This window comes from Cebus imitator, unplaced genomic scaffold (assembly GCF_001604975.1).
Source record: "Cebus imitator isolate Cc_AM_T3 unplaced genomic scaffold, Cebus_imitator-1.0 Scaffold9, whole genome shotgun sequence".
Taxonomy (NCBI): Eukaryota; Metazoa; Chordata; class Mammalia; order Primates; family Cebidae; genus Cebus; species Cebus imitator.
In genome coordinates, this window is record NW_016107324.1 from 6,356,048 (window position 1) to 6,371,878 (window position 15,831).

The 15,831-nt window shown below is 37.5% G+C and overlaps 1 protein-coding gene across 27 annotated transcripts in view; it reads left to right on the forward strand.

Annotated features, from left to right (window-relative positions):
* The window catches only part of ATP8B4 (ATPase phospholipid transporting 8B4 (putative)), a 419,806-nt gene that overhangs the window by 17,684 nt on the left and 386,291 nt on the right, over window positions 1-15,831 (forward strand). The window lies entirely within an intron of this gene.

The window sequence follows — 15,831 nt, forward strand, 5'->3', positions numbered from 1 at the left end:
GACAGGATATACTATGTATTTTAAAATCTCCCCCCATAGTCATAGTGCAGAGATATAAATAGACATGCAGCTAAAAGATGTCTTCTGCCTTTCAAACACTTTCCAAGTTTGTGTGCTGCTCTAACTTTATTCATGTAGAACAGTCTGTTTTATTACTCAGGATATGCTTTAGGTTAGGGTGCTGTAACAAACTACCAGTCACAGAGGACTTCCTAAGAGAAGTCTCAGGGACTGTTTCTTCCCACCATCCTTCCTCACCTCTCTGTGGAATTGGGGGATAGTGGCTATTCTCTCCTCAAAACTCTTTTTCTTGGGTTTCATAATCATTGGGCATATTATTCTTGCTTTCAGGCTGCTCTACCTCTGTCTCCTTCATTACACCCCAGTGGTGGAATTTCCCCCGGCTTAGTCTTCTGCACTTTTTTCTCTGTTTACTTTATTCCTCAGAGGACTCCTCTTCTATCTTGGCTTCTGTTCATCTCTGTGGAGATGACTCTTAAAACTATGGTGTTTATTGATTTTTATTTTATTTTTTTGAGGTGGAGCTTCACTCTTGTTGCCCAGGCTGGAGTGCAGTGGTGTGAGCTCTTCTCATCGCAACCTCCGCCTCCTGGGTTCCAGCAATTCTCCTGCCTCAGCCTCCTGAGTAGCTGGGATTACAGGCATGTGTCACTATGCCCAGCTAATTTTGTATTTTTAATGGGGATGGGGTTTCTCCATGTTGGGCAGGCCAATATTTATTGTGAAATCTTTCCTTAACACTATGTCTTATTTCCAACTGCTGCTGATTTTGATCTAATAGTTTTATCAATGTAGCTTTAGATTGCATAGAATGTGAAAACCTGGGAATTAGAATAATCTTCAAAATCAGTTTATCCAACTTTATTTCTACTTTGACAATCTGTTTCTATAGTGCTGATGAATATTTTCCTTGAATATTGCTCTGAGAAGTAGCTCAAACATCTAATTTGGGAGATGTCTCATTCTCTCTCTTTTTCTTTTTTTTAGAAACAGAGTCTCACTGTCATCCAGGCTGGAATGCAGTAGTGATCATAGCTCACTACAGCCTCAAACTCCTCGGCTTAAACAATGCTCCCACCTCAGCCTCCCAAGTAGCTGGGTTTACAAGTGTGCCACCATGCTTGGCTAATTTTTTAATTTTTTGTAAAGACAGAGTCTCACTATGTTGTTCAGGTTTGTCTTGAAGGCCTGACCTGAAGCAGTCTTCTAGCCTGGGCCTCCCCAAAGTGTTGGGATTACAAGCATGAGCCACTGTGCCCAACCTTATTCTCTGTTTTGACAGCAAATTCAACCACATCTTAACTAGAATTTCATATCCTTGTAAAGTTTACTTTCTGTTCTGAATTTTGGAATAACAATATTCTGCCATCTACCTGAAAATAATCAAATATTTGAAGATCTCTCTTATTTTTGCACATGCTCTCTTTCTTTTGCTAATATTCTCTCTCTCTCTCTGAGTCTCTAATATTTTGGGTAGACACCTGAAAGTTTTTTCTCAAATATATGACATGGTTCACAGCTTTCGGACTCTTAGTATCTTACTTAGAATATGAGTTTCACCAGGGAAGGGCTGCTGTCTTTCTCATTTTTGACCCTGCAACATGTAGTATGGTGTGTGTCGCTTTGTTCTAGAACCTGGACAGGTATTGAGTAGATGTTTGAATGAACACATCATGGTCACAAAACTTTTTGATGCCCTTGGCTTCTCCAGTTGCTTCTGTATTGCTTACAACTGAATTTGGTTGAGCCCAGTTCTCAAGATGTAGTCTGACTTAACTTGGAATGGAGTGGTACCAGATTCTGCTGATCTGGAATTTGGTTTCCATTAAGATTGTATTAGTAGCTTTTGGGAATTTGTACTTCTGGCTGAGCTCATAGTGAAGGCAGAAAAACCATGAAAGGGTCTTGAGTCAGGTATTTTGTTTCCGTATTTATTAAGTTAATGTAGAATCATTGAATTAGGATTCTCTAGAAAAACAGAATGTGTGTGTGTATATATACATATATACAAATATATGTGTTTATATACATATATACACACGTACATTTTGTTTTTCTAGGGAATCCTAGATTCCCTAGAAAAAAAAGTATGTTTCCAAATATATACTTTATGGATATATGTATGCATGTATATGTATTTATATACACATTTTATGTATATATACTATATGGATTTGCCTCACATGATTGTTAATGCTGAAAAGTCCTGATTTACTGTTGGCAAGTTGGAGACCCAGAAGAGCCAGTGGCATGATTTCAGTCCAAATGCCAGGAGGCTTGAGATCCAGTAAGAGCAAATGTTTTAGTTTAAGCCTGAAGGCAAGAAAAAAACGGATGGCCCAGCTCAAAGGCAAGAGGAGTTCCTTCTTACTCAGCCTTTTTGTTCTATTTAGGCTTTGAGTTGATTGGATGAATGCCATACACATTAGGGAGGGCAATCTGCTTCACGCTTTCTACTGATTAAAATGTTGATCTCATCCAGAAAGACCCTCACAGACACACCAGAATTAAACTTTGTGATCCAGTCTAGTTGACACAAAAAATTCATCCTCACAGACATACTCTAGTTTATCAAGATATTTTTGAATTTGTCTGTTTCTCCTTTTGTTTGTCAGATTTTTCTTTATATATTTTGAGGCTACATTATTGGATACATAGAAATTTAGGGCTGTTGTATAGTCTTGGAAGATAAATCTTTGGTTATTATGGGATGACTATTTATCTCTAGCATTGCTTATTGTATTATAGTTTAATTTATCTGATATGAGTATACCGATACCAGATTTCCTATGGTTAATGTTTGCATGTTATATAGTTTCACTTTAAACTCTTTAATATTTTCATATTTAAGATGCTGCATATGGAGGTTTAAAAATACTGTTTGATAAACTTTGGCTTTTAAGTAGATTATTTGGTCTACTTACATTTAATGTAGTTATTGCTGTATTTCCATCAGTAGTAAAATAAATCCATTATCTTAACATTTGTTATTATTCATTGATTTTCTCTTTTTATTGCTGCCTTTTGCATTAATCAAATATTTTTATTATTCTAGTTCCACCCACCCATTAGCTTGGTGGTAATCATTCCTTTCAACTTCTTTTCGTGGTTACTCTGTATAGCTGAATGAATACTTTTACTACTTTCTCAACAATGTAACAAATTTAGAATATTTTAACTCTTCTTATAAAATTTTTATGCTATCATTACTGATAATGATATGCTATCATTATCAGTACCAAGTATTTAATTCTTGGTACATTTTAAGACCAGCAGTGCAACAGTAATAAATCACATGTATTATTCTAAGTACAGTAATTATTTGTACAGATTTACTTAAAACCTTTGTTATTTTTTATTTTTCTGCATTCTATCTAGAATAGTTTTTCTTCTTTCTTAAGATTTTCTTTCTTTTTTTTTTTAAATGTCGGAATCCTGGTAATAAATTCTATCACTTTCTGTCAGTTAGAAAAAAAGCATTTATTTTGCATTTACATTTGAATGTGAATATTTCCACCAGATGTAGAATTCTATGTTGATACTCATTTCTTCTCATTTAAAGGTATCTTTCCATTGCATTCAGGCCTCCACTGCCTTTTTTGGAAAGTAAGGTGACAATCTGATTATTACTTTTTTGAAGACATATCTTTTTCCTTTGGCTGCTTCAAAAACTTTGTCTTTGAGCAGTATTACTATTATTTGCCTAGATATAGTTTATTTTTTTATCCAGCTTGGGATTCTTAGAAATTCTTCATTTTGTAGTTTGATGTCTTTTTAAAGTTCTGGAAACTTCCCAATCAGAATATCCTCAGATCATGTTTCTATCCGCTGTTGTTGCTGCTCTCCCTTATGAGAGTCCAGTTACACATATGATAAACCTTTAACTATATATCTTATCTTTTTATGCTCATTTCTGAAGTTTTAAACATTTCATCTCTTCACATATAGTTTTCATATTTTCTACTGACCAGTTTCCAACTTACTATTACCCTATGTTGCTGCTGCTAATTTGCTGTTCAGATGCTGAATTCTGAATTTACTATATTTTCAAATTCTAGAGTTTTCATTTGTGTCTTTTACATATATTTCAGTTCTTTAGTGAAATTTTCCATCTTGTTATCTATTTTAATGTATATGTTATTCAGTTAAAGTCCAAATCTGATAGTACTAATATCTGGATCATCTGTTTCTATTTTCTATTTATTTCTTTTTGTTTTCAGTAATTTGATATTATCTTCTGCTATAACCACTAATTTATTATTGAATGCTAGATATTATATATGAAAAACTGTAGAGGATCTGGATAATGTCTTCCTTCAGGAGTACTTACTTTACGTCTCGGTAGCAGTTAGAGAAGGAGCAGATCATCTTGATCCAATCAGGGACCAAGATACTTTTGAGGCTAAATTTCAATCTTCATAAGGTTTAGTATATTTTTGTTAATTCTTCTCATCAAATACAATCCTTTAGAAGTCATTTGAAAATCTAGTATGTACCAAGACCCCTCTTCCCTGCTAGGCTCTGACTTCTAATTATTGTCTTTTCTCACTTCTGGGCAGAAATTTCCAAATGCATTTTTCTAACTGCATTTCTTCATTATTTGTGATTCCCAAGTATATAATCCAATTGTCATATTTTGGTTTCGTGAAAAAAATTTTTAAGTGAAAACTTTCATCCATAGAATTATACTTTATTATAAAATGCTTTTAAGTCCATTCCATAGAACCATTACCCCAGAACAACCCTTTGATCCAGTATTTGAGCCAATATCTGACATATGGGGTAAGCACTATTTGTCATTGTATTTGGTTGAGTATTGTCAGTCAGTGCTACTTGAGTTAGAGTACCTCAGGGGACCTAGTTCTCTCCTAATGTTGTTCTCACAATTTGTTCAAACAGAACTTCCTAATTTAAAAGTAATTATAAGTTTTAAATTTCTGGACTTCATTTTGAAATCCAGACTCTCTTTTGATGGCAGGATGAAATCTTAAGGTATATGAGGTAATCCCAAATATTTCCTTTTTTCAAAAGCATCTAAAAGACAGCTAACCAAATATGATCTTTTCTATAAATAAAATTGCTGTTAATAACTTAGAAATGAAAAGCCTACTGTGAATTGTAAATTTACCTTTTACATGGTGAAAAAGCTAATTTAAACATCACATTTCAGGCCAAGTGAGGCGGCTCATGCTTGTAATCCCAGCACTTTGAAAGACCAAGGCTAGAGAATCATTTGAGCCCAGGTGTTTGAGACCAGCCCTATCAACATAGGGAAATCCTATCTCTAAAAAAAGATCATATTTCAATAATTTTGGCTAGTATGATCTTGTTTCACCAGAGTAGTGCTGGTTGTCCTATGTAAAATAAAAAACATTGACTAGTCATTCATTCGTTCACTTTAAAAAAATAAACAAATTTATTCCTCACAGTTCTAGGGATGGTGAAATCCAATTAAGTGTCAGCAGATTCAGTGTCTGGTGAGGCTTGCTTCCTCGTTCATAGGCAGCTATGTTTTTACTGTGTCCTCACATGGCAGAAGGGATGAGGGAGCTCTCTGTGGTATCTTTGACAGAACACTGATTTTATTCATGAGGTCTCTGCCTTCATGACCTAATCACTTCCCAAGGCCCCATCTCTAAATAGCGTGACTTAGGGAGTTAGGTTGCTCAAATGATGTCCCAGAACCTATGAATACATTACCTTACCTGAGAAAAGGAACTTAGCAGACATACTGAAGTGAAGGGATCTCAGGGTGGCAAGAGTATCCTGAATGATGGAGTTAGGCCCAGGGTAACTGGAAGGATCCTTATCAGAGGGAGGCAGGAGGGTCAAGGTCAGAGAAGGAGATGGGACAATGAAAGCAGAGGTTGGAGTGGTGTGGGTCATGAGCCAAGGGATGTGGGCAGCTTCCAGAAGCTGGAAAGACAAGAAACAGATTTTTCTGTAGGGCCTCTAGAAGGAACTCAGTCCTGTTGACACCTTAATTTTAGCCTTGAAAGACCTTTTTCAGACTGCTGACTTGCAAAACTGTAAGGTAATGTTTATGTTGTCTTACACCACTAAATTCATGGTAATTTGTTAGAGCAGCAACAGAAAAGTGATAGAATTCGGAAAGAAGCATTCTGGCTGCTCTGCTGAGAATAGATGGTAGAGGGAAGAGACAGAAGCATTGAGACCAGAGGGGATGCTGTTGCTATAGTCTGAGCAGAGAGGAAGGTGGCTTAGATCAGGGGGTGTGCAGAGGAGACCTGAGAAGAGGCCGATTCTGAGCATTCAGCACCTTTCTTTTCTGCATCAAATCTTGGCCCCCTCATGTGTCTTTTTAAAGCCTTATTATCTGAATGTGTCATAAGTAGGCAAAGTGAGGTTCACAATTTTTTTTTTTAGTCTTTTCATAATTGGACTGATATTAGACGGAACAGCTGCCTTGCTTCCCCTGCTGTGGAGATGTCCATATTTTACCCCATCTCAGGTGGCAGACTGTCTCTACCAAGTTCCTTTTCATTATGTCACTGTGGCGTAGTTTGGGTCAGGTGCTTGGCAAAACAACCCTTCACACTCCACAGTTTGTATAGGGCTATGTAAGTTCCCTTCAGAGCTGCCTGGGACAGGCAGGGATGGTTTTTGGCCACCCATCTGGATGAGATGTTCCTTTGCCCCAGTTTCTGTGGCTCTCTGGCCTCTCTTCTGCTTCCTTAATGTGCACATATCTGTGGGCATGAAAACAATTTGAAGGCAATCACTGTCTTGTTTGTTTTGTCTTTGCTGAATAGCTATTCTAGCTAGATGAGCAGCTCTATTAGCCTTGCTCAAAGAAGCTCGATAAATATTTTTGGGATAAAACACTTTCCCTTGGCTCCAGCAAATTTTATTGGCCATACGGATTTAGTAAGCTGAGAGACAGAAACCAACATATGTTAAAGAAACTCAGTTTATAGCCTCATGCATCTTAAAATGACAAACATGAATTAAAAGCTTCCTGTCCAACCCTTGAGATATCAAGCAGGGAAGTGATCTCTTCAGAGATCCTTCTTGCTTGTCTTTCTTTTATGCCTGGAGCTCTTTCCTCTCATTTTATGACAGGTGGCTTGCTTGGCCAACCCTTAGGTGGCCAGCTTGTGTTTCACAGAGGAAAATTAAATGCCTTCTAGCTTCGAGGCTCTTTGGGGGCAGATGCTGATTTTTTTTTTTTTTTTTCTCTGAGTAGAGATGTTACAGAAAGAAGGAAATGACTATTTCTCATCTTTAGAGAAAACATTCTGATATTGGCCCAGTCCATAAAAATGCATTTTTTTGGGCTATAGATAATCAAATTATAAAAGATGTAGATAGAAAAGAACAGATTAGAACAGGCACATATAAGAAAAGTTTCAGGCCAGGCGTGGTGGCTCACACCTGTAATCCTAGCACTTTGGGACGCCAAGGCGGGTGGATCAACTGAGGTCAGGAGTTTGAGACCAGCCTGACCAACATGGTGAAACCCCATCTCTACTAAAAATACAAAAATTAGCTGGGCGAGGTGTTGGGCACCTGTAATCCCAGCTACTTGGGAGGCTGAGGCAGGAGAATCACTTGAACCCAGGAGGCAGAGGTTGCAGTGCGCTGAGATTGTGCCATTGTACTCCAGCCTCGCCTACAGAGCAAGAGTCCGTCTAAAAAAAAAAAACAAAGTTTTGAAGAAAACAGTTTTGAACAGGAGTATCCTCAGCAAACTTTCCAAAGTCTCCAGGGAGAGAGGAAACATGCCCTACAGGAAGGACTTTGCAGTGCAGCAGAGACCAACACTGGACATGATGAAGCACAGGAAGTGACTGGGCCACAAGGTTGTTTGGGATGGGGCATTTGATTTGATGTACATCTGGAGTATTGCATTTGATGGGAGGCTCTTCCCCATGTCTTTGACCTTTGGACCAAGGAACACACCAATTTGCAGTTTCCCAGTCATCTACGCACAGTACTACCACCATCTCTTTATACCCAGAATCTCCTCCAAGCTTCTTTTATAAGGGAGGTAGTTCTGTGTTTGCATTCTGACTCTATCGCATAATCTTGCTAGGCCTCTGTTTCCTCCTCTGTAAAGTAGGGCTGATAACAGCATGTACCTAATGGGATTGTTCTGAGGATTAATAATGCGTGTGAAACACTTCATGTAGTATCTAGCTTATAATAGGTGCTCAATTAATGTTAGCTATTATTATCATCATTACAGTAAGTCTTAAATCTCTAGTTATGAATCTGTACTTATAGAAAGCTACATGCTAAGGGTTTATAAGGAGATTTTATTAATTTTTTATGTAATTTGTATTAACCAGTTCATGTAGAAGGGGAATGAATAATGAATTAGTAAAAATTTTATATTTCTTTCTGAAGCTATAGTGAGCCCTGGGAGGAATAAAGATCTCAAATCAAATTTTCCAGCTATCTGGACTTGATGAGCAAATTGGCTCAGCCAAAAGAAAAACAAACCCAAGGCTCTTTAGTATTTGTTTGAATCCCCTAACTTTGTTTTCAAGCTCTCTTGTGAGGACAAGCTTAAAAAAAAATTGTGGGAAGAGTTTTTCTTTTTTTTCTTCTATTCTGTTTGGTTTTCTGCTTAAATGTCAGTAAGTCCCAGAAGCTGCAGGTCACCACCGGGTTTCAATAGGAAACCCCAGCTTGGGACACATATTTTTCAATTGTATCAGAATGTGTTTTGGAGTCAACTCAGGAAATCTTGGAGGCTGAGGAAATCTTTTCTTTAAAGCTCTCCCCACTCATTGTTCTTTCCTTATGTCTTTAATGAATTGCTTTGGCTTCCAACTCATGGACCAGATTATGAAGAATGAAAGAAAATTAAGAAAGGAAGAAGCTTAAGTTATTGATTTAGCTTGAGGAAATTTTTCAGAGATTTCTGACCCAACCCCAAAAAACCCACAATGACCCTAAACCCCAAGTGATATTTCATGTTTGGAGACATTGTTCAGCTTTTGGATCAGTTACCAGTCTTGCTCAGGAAGTATCAGTCTGTATCACTGAGTTTTATATAGGAACCCCAAATGTTCCATGGTGCTTCATCATTTCATGATTTTGAGGGTCTATAGCCAAGTGCCTGAGACTGTTTCCTAAACCACATTTGGTGAAGGACAAAATGCTCTGGAGTCAATTGAAGAAAGACTGTTGTATTTCTTAATTAGGGATTCATACTTGCTGTGATCACTCATGGGTCTAGTGGAAACTTGCTAACTCTTCCCTTTACTCTTGGTCTTATTAGCAGAGCCCATGGATTCTTTACCTAAATACTAAGCTGTTATGAATTATTCACAAACTGATATTTAGGAAAGAGTTGTAAATGACCTGTTTTCTTTTGCCTACTGGAAGTGGAAGGTGGATAATGTATAATTTATTATATTAAGATGGAGAAGAGCTCAGATTAGGAGTTCGGTGTTGCCTTTGAGGATCTGGAGTAGAATCAATAGACATTTGCCAATTTTCTTTGAAGATATTTAAAAAATTACTTCAAGATCCTCTTTTGAAATAATCATACTAGCAACTTTAAGACTGACAATTCAAGCTTGAGTTATATCTTTTTTTTTTTTTTTGCCTATTCTTTATTTTTCCCTTTTTTAAAAAAAGTAAGTTTCTAGTATTTTTCTGTTTACGATGTATTTTCCATCCATTTCCTCACTAAATGATTATGACACGAAGTGGCATTATTTTACTGAGAAATCATAAGTAAGGAGAGGTATGAGTTAAAATATTCTTGTATAGTTACAGAATGATCATTGGCTTTGTTGCCTCAAGGTCCAAGCATCTTTTTCTTTTATGAGGACTCTTTCCTCAAACTGTCATTTTTATGGGTCCTAAAAATCTTTCTAATAAAAGACAACACCTTAATTGAAGTTAAAAATTTCTAGCAGGGGGCCAGACGTGGTAGTTCACGCCTGTAATTCCAGCACTTTGGGAGGCCAAGGTAGGAGGATTGTTTGAGGCCAGGAGTTTGACACCAGTCTGGGAAACACAGTGAGACCCTGTCTCTACTTACTAAAAAAAAAAAAAAAATTATATCAGGGTAGTATTATGTCCCTCTCATCTTTTAAACTTGTTTCTTAGTGATATGATTACACTTTTGGATGTTCTGTCTGTGTCTCTCCTTTCCAAATGGAAAGATAAGCATAAGTGGATATAGTTTTATTTTTAATATGAACCCGGAGTGACTCCAATAAACTATCAGCCTTATGAGATAATTCTTTTTTTTGCAGGGAAGTGGGGAGCTACAGATTAATTATTCTGAAACTTGGTTATTCTTTTTGGTAAATGTTTCTTAATATTTAACTGATTTATAAATGATTAGTTCCTAAAATAAATGAGGTATCCTCATATAATTATCTTGGAGAATGTAACTGGAAGTACATGGCTCAATGATAAGCATTCTATGAGTGCTTCATTGCTATCCTATTTAGTTGAGGAAGGCATCAAATTATATTGGATTTTATGATTTTGGGGGATTTAAGGCTATTTTCATCATCCTATATAGAGTAGCACTTAGAAGGCTTACTTATCTATTTTTCTATATTCTGGAATAGATTCAAAACAAATGTCTAAGAGAATTCTGCCTCTGCTGATGACTGTTATCTTGGATCACTAGAATGACAAAGGATGGCTTCCTTCCTATCCAGGAACATGTTTTTGTTAGGCTCCTCAAGGGTCAGAAAAATGATGCAAATGCTATTACCAACTTGATTGCCTTTTGGGTCTTGTACTCAGCCAGCAATACACTGTAGTAGCTCTCCAGGTATGTTCTAGGAAGTTCAGTCTCAAGCTCATAGTCACATAGTATTTAGTACAGTGAAGTTGATAGAAATAAGAATGATTACTTATTGCACATATAGCTTATGTATTCATTCAAATATCCCAAAATATATTCCTGGATTTAATCAAGTCAACAGAGATTGAGTACAGAGACCCCATGACAGTCCCCTCTAAATTGTGTTTTGGGATGATATCCTTAGGGTTATTATAAAATGCAGTTTCAAGAAACTTATTTTATGTTCTTTATATCAAACAGTGACTTCGTTATGAGGATTTCTTAGGGAAATTAATGTATGAGGCAAGAATAACTAATAATTGTACTTTTCTGGAGAAATTGGTTTATTATTACCTACCAGAATTACTAATAATTATACTTTTACTAATAAATTGACTTTATTACCTCACAGACTTTGTAAAATCAAGGGCAATATACAGGCATTCCTTTATTCTGTAACATTTGTGGCACACCTGGATCAGGTATGTGTGTCATTGGATTAGCCATTTTTATTATCATTCTTGACTCTGGTTGATTATCACTCTTGCTTCTGTATCTTCTTCTACCCTACTGTACTTCAAACATTTAAATGAGTATTTTTCCTATTGTGCATTCTTTTTTGTAAAATGTTTTATTTTAATTTTCATGAGTACATAGTAGGTGTATATATTTATGGGTTATACATGAGATGTTTTGATACAGGCATGGAGTATATAATGATCACATTATGGAAAATGGGGTATCCATCCCATTAAGCATTTTCCTTTGTGTTGAAAACAATCCAATTATACTTTTAGTTATTTTAAAACATATAATTGAATTATTATTGACTATAGTCACCCTGTTGTGCTGTCAAATAGTAGGTCTTACTGTTGTACATTCTTGAGTAGCTGTTTTATAAATGGTCTTGTCTGTAAATACTTTTGCAGAGATGTCTTTATTTCGCCTTTACACTTAATTAAGTATTTGGCTGGGTATAGAATTCCAAGTTTCAAAATATTTTTCTTTAAAACTGAAGAAGAATCACTGCAATGTCTCCTAGCATCCTTATTACTAGTGAGAAATGTCATGTTGGTCTGATTCTTGTGTTTCAGGCTAACCATTCCTTTTCTTTTGGAAGCTTTTGGGATTTTCTCCTTGTCCTTGGAGCTCAAAATTTTATGAAAGTTTGTGGGTTCATTTTCATTCATCCCGATTGGTACTTGGTGGCCCTTCACATTGAAGAGTTACGTCTTACTCTGGTGCAGGGCGCTTTTATTCTATTTACTTGATTATTTTCTCCTATTTGTTGTCTGTGTTCACTTATCCTAAGTTTTCTCTTCACATTTTCCTCCTCTTTGTCATTTTGATATGGATTTTATGAGATTCATCTAATCTGATCTTCCACCTTGTCCACTCTACTCTCTAGTGTGTCTAGTAAATATTTTTAATTTCCAGGAACCTTTTCTTGTCCTCTGTTTGCTTTGTTTAAATTAGCTTGTTTTGTTTCATGGATGCCATGTCTTTTTAAATATCTTTGAGGTGTTGGGTTTGGTGGCTCATGTTTGTAGTCCCAGCTATTCAAGAGGTTGTGGTGAGATGACCGTTTGAACCCAGGAGTTTGAGACTGCAGTGAGCTACAATTGTGCCACTGCATACCAGCCTGGGTGACAGAGTGGTATGCAGTGGCACAATATAAAAAAAAAATCTCTAAAACAACCCACATATCTATGTATATATATCTTCAAGGCACAAATGAGAATTAAAAAGAAGCACCAATCCCTTTTTCTATGTGTATTCAGGATTCTTTCTTCTTGTTGGATCCCTCATTTTTTGTGCTCTTGGTTTTTCTCAGCTGTCTGGTGATTTACTATTAGTGGTTTATATTTACAAATAAAGGACTACATAGATTAGTGCCATTGCCAGGGTCTTTTTCTCTGCCAGTCTTTTCCTTTGAACAGGAGGGAGCAGCCTGCCGACAGAGGCTTTTCTGTGGATTAGGCAGTCTGGCAAATCCCACAACGACCTCAGTCAGGCAGGCTTTCCTAAGGGCCAAGTCGGCTGTAGCTGCTGTAGAGGGGGCAGAGCTCTTCCCTCTCAGGCCTGAATACCCACCCTTGGTTTCCTCCCCTGATGTGTTGCCTACTCTCTTTGTGGGCAAAGAAGGTGGTGTGGGAGATCCCAACTGGTTGAGTTATTTTTTAATTACTCTGAGATGGTAATTTATTTATCATCAAATAGAGACACTTTTGAGAATGAAAGGGGAACCTATCAGTTATTTGGCCAAGATAATACGCATCACCTGGGCCTGTCACCCTGCCTGTAACATACTCTCAATCTTCATATTTACTGACTCTGAATTTAGAGCTGCTCTGGGCTCCATTGGAAAGATCACTGTTCTAATTCTTTTGGCTAGAGTTATTCCTATCTTTTTTCTCCCAGTCATAATTAATCTCATCTGCCTTCTATTTTATTCTCTAGGCCTTCTTCAAAATTTATGAACCTCTGCTATCCACTACTCTTGTTTTCCAGCACTGTTTGTTTTTATTCTTAAAAAAATGTTTTGTGTCATTTCAGTGGGAGCTGAGAAAGAAGGGAGAAAAAAGACATACTTAACTTGACATCTTAAAACCAGAAGCTCTTTTAGCTCTTTTAGTCCACTTTAAACATGTTCACTCACTGTATTTTATACATCTTTATATGTTGCCTTACTCCCTTTTGGAACTGGAGAAATTCAGTGATAATTGTGCAGGTGTGAGCTTACACTGGTATGTCATCGACCCCTTGGCGACTAGTTTCCTTTCATTACTCTTACATATGGAAGGATGCCATGATGCCTATCAAATACCAGGCATTGGGTCATTGAACCTCTGAGCCATTCTCAATGGGAATACTTATAGTTATGGGGAATTTGTTTTCAGATTCCTCTTTTTTGCAGGATATGACTTACTGCCAAAAGTTCTTTCTGTTCCCTTATACACTGTGGTAGCACACAGAAGAAAGTCAATTCCTGCAAAGATAATTTAGGTGTAGCATGGTCAGGTTAAAGACAGAAAACTGTCTTAGAACCAAATCCAGTATTTTGCGGAACTTAATGAATGGATGCTAAATTTTCTGCCAGAATTAATCCAGGAAGACTTGGTTCAGAAAGATGATAATTATTAGAAGCACATAAGCGAAGATTAAGACTTAATAAGAAGGATTTAGAAGCCAAAAGTGGGCGTCCTGGCTCTAATTAGGTTTTGTGGGACAAGAGCAATTTGGATTCCTGAAAGGGGATCCAAACTGGCCTACCATAGAAATTACTTGGCTGCTTTGGGGACAGGCTAGTCCCTGTCCTTGCGGAGTGTGGTTACATGGAGATGCTGGACATGATGGTTTCTATGTGGCTTACAGAGTCAAAATTCTGGTGTTTGGAGTGGGTAAAATTAGGTACAGAACCATAGAATTGCACTCTTGGATGTACTTCATACTGAAAGTATACGAACTAAGCTAAAGCCAATGAATATATCTGACTTTTGTTTTGCTGCTTTAATCTACAGATTACATGCAGCATGCCTGTGGCCCAGGTTAACAGTTTGCCATGCAGAAAGAGCCCTCGCCACTGCCCTCCCAATAATATTTTTGCTTTCCTGTCAGCAATTTTACTACTTCTGGGTTATGTTGGTGGTATATAAATAAATAATCTGGTTTTTTAAGCATTTAGATTTCCTCACCCTTCAAAGTACCACTTTGGACTTGGATGTTTTATTTTATTTCATTTGATTTTATTTTTTGAGACAGAGTCTTGCTCTTGTCACCCAGCTGGAGTGCAATGGCATAATCTCAGCTCACTGCAACCTCCACCTCCCAGGTTTAAGCAACTCTCCTGCCTCAGCCTCCTGAGTAGCTGGGATTGCAGGCACCCACCACCACACCTGGCTAAGTTTTGTAATTTTTTTTATTTTTAGTAGTGATGGGGTTTTGGCATGTTGACCAGGCTGGTCTCGAACTCCTGACCTTGTAATCTGCCTGCCTCGGCCTCCCAAAGTGCTGGGATTACTGGTCTTAGCCCACGTGCCTGGCTAAGCTTTGATGTTTTAATTCTTTGTTGGGGTATGAGCAAGAAAGAGAGGATGGTGCTTTTAGGTCAGGGTTTGAGGTGTTTCCTTCAGGTGAGTGGTTGGTTGACAAGTTGCTTCCCGGTGGGTTCTGGATTTCAGAGTTATAGGTTGGGAGCAATTAGTTGTTTTTATCAGCAATTTGTTGAGCTGGACTAGAAAACAGGAACCATCACAGAGAAATGGCTTTATTAGAGAGGCAAGAAGGAAGCCATGCAGGTCGTTACTGGACAGACAGAATACTCTACAAATGGTAGAAACCCAGTCATAACCAAAGACAGGATGTCATTTGTCAGGAGCAGTCCTTAGAAGTGATCTTCAATCTTGGGAGTTGAACCACCAGGGCTACAAAGACAGATTCTGCTTGGACTTTTGGAAAAAATTTGTTCTTACAATTAATGGTACCTGGCATGCAAGGAGTGAGTGCTAAAATATATTCCTTCCTTCCTTCTCTCCCACTTCATCTACCTCATTTTCCTCATCTCCCTTCTGCTTCTAGCTCTTTACACTTTCCTTTTGCTCTTCCCTTCTCCATCCCCAACATGTGTTTCCAAGTTACTTTCCACCATCCAGTCTCTTTTATCTCTCTGTTTGTAAGTGCCTTCTCTAAACTCAGACTCTTACTGCAATCCCTGTGCCTTTTACCACCTATCATCTACCCAGTTGGAGAACTGTGGGATTAAGGGAATCTAATGGTGAGATGGTCAAGTCACTCGCCCTGAGAGTCCAGCATTGACATCTGGTGGTTACCTTGCTGACTCTTTTCCCACAGCTTTCATCATTGCATCCTAAACCTTTGGTCAACTCTGGAAGTAGCTCTTCAGTAAACATGGAGCAAGAGCTCACTACCCTTACTACAAAATATGTTCTGCTGCTGTTTCTGGGTCACTGTCTTTTCTTACCCTCTGCAAATTTTTAGTCTACACTGTCATAATCTTTGGGTTTATT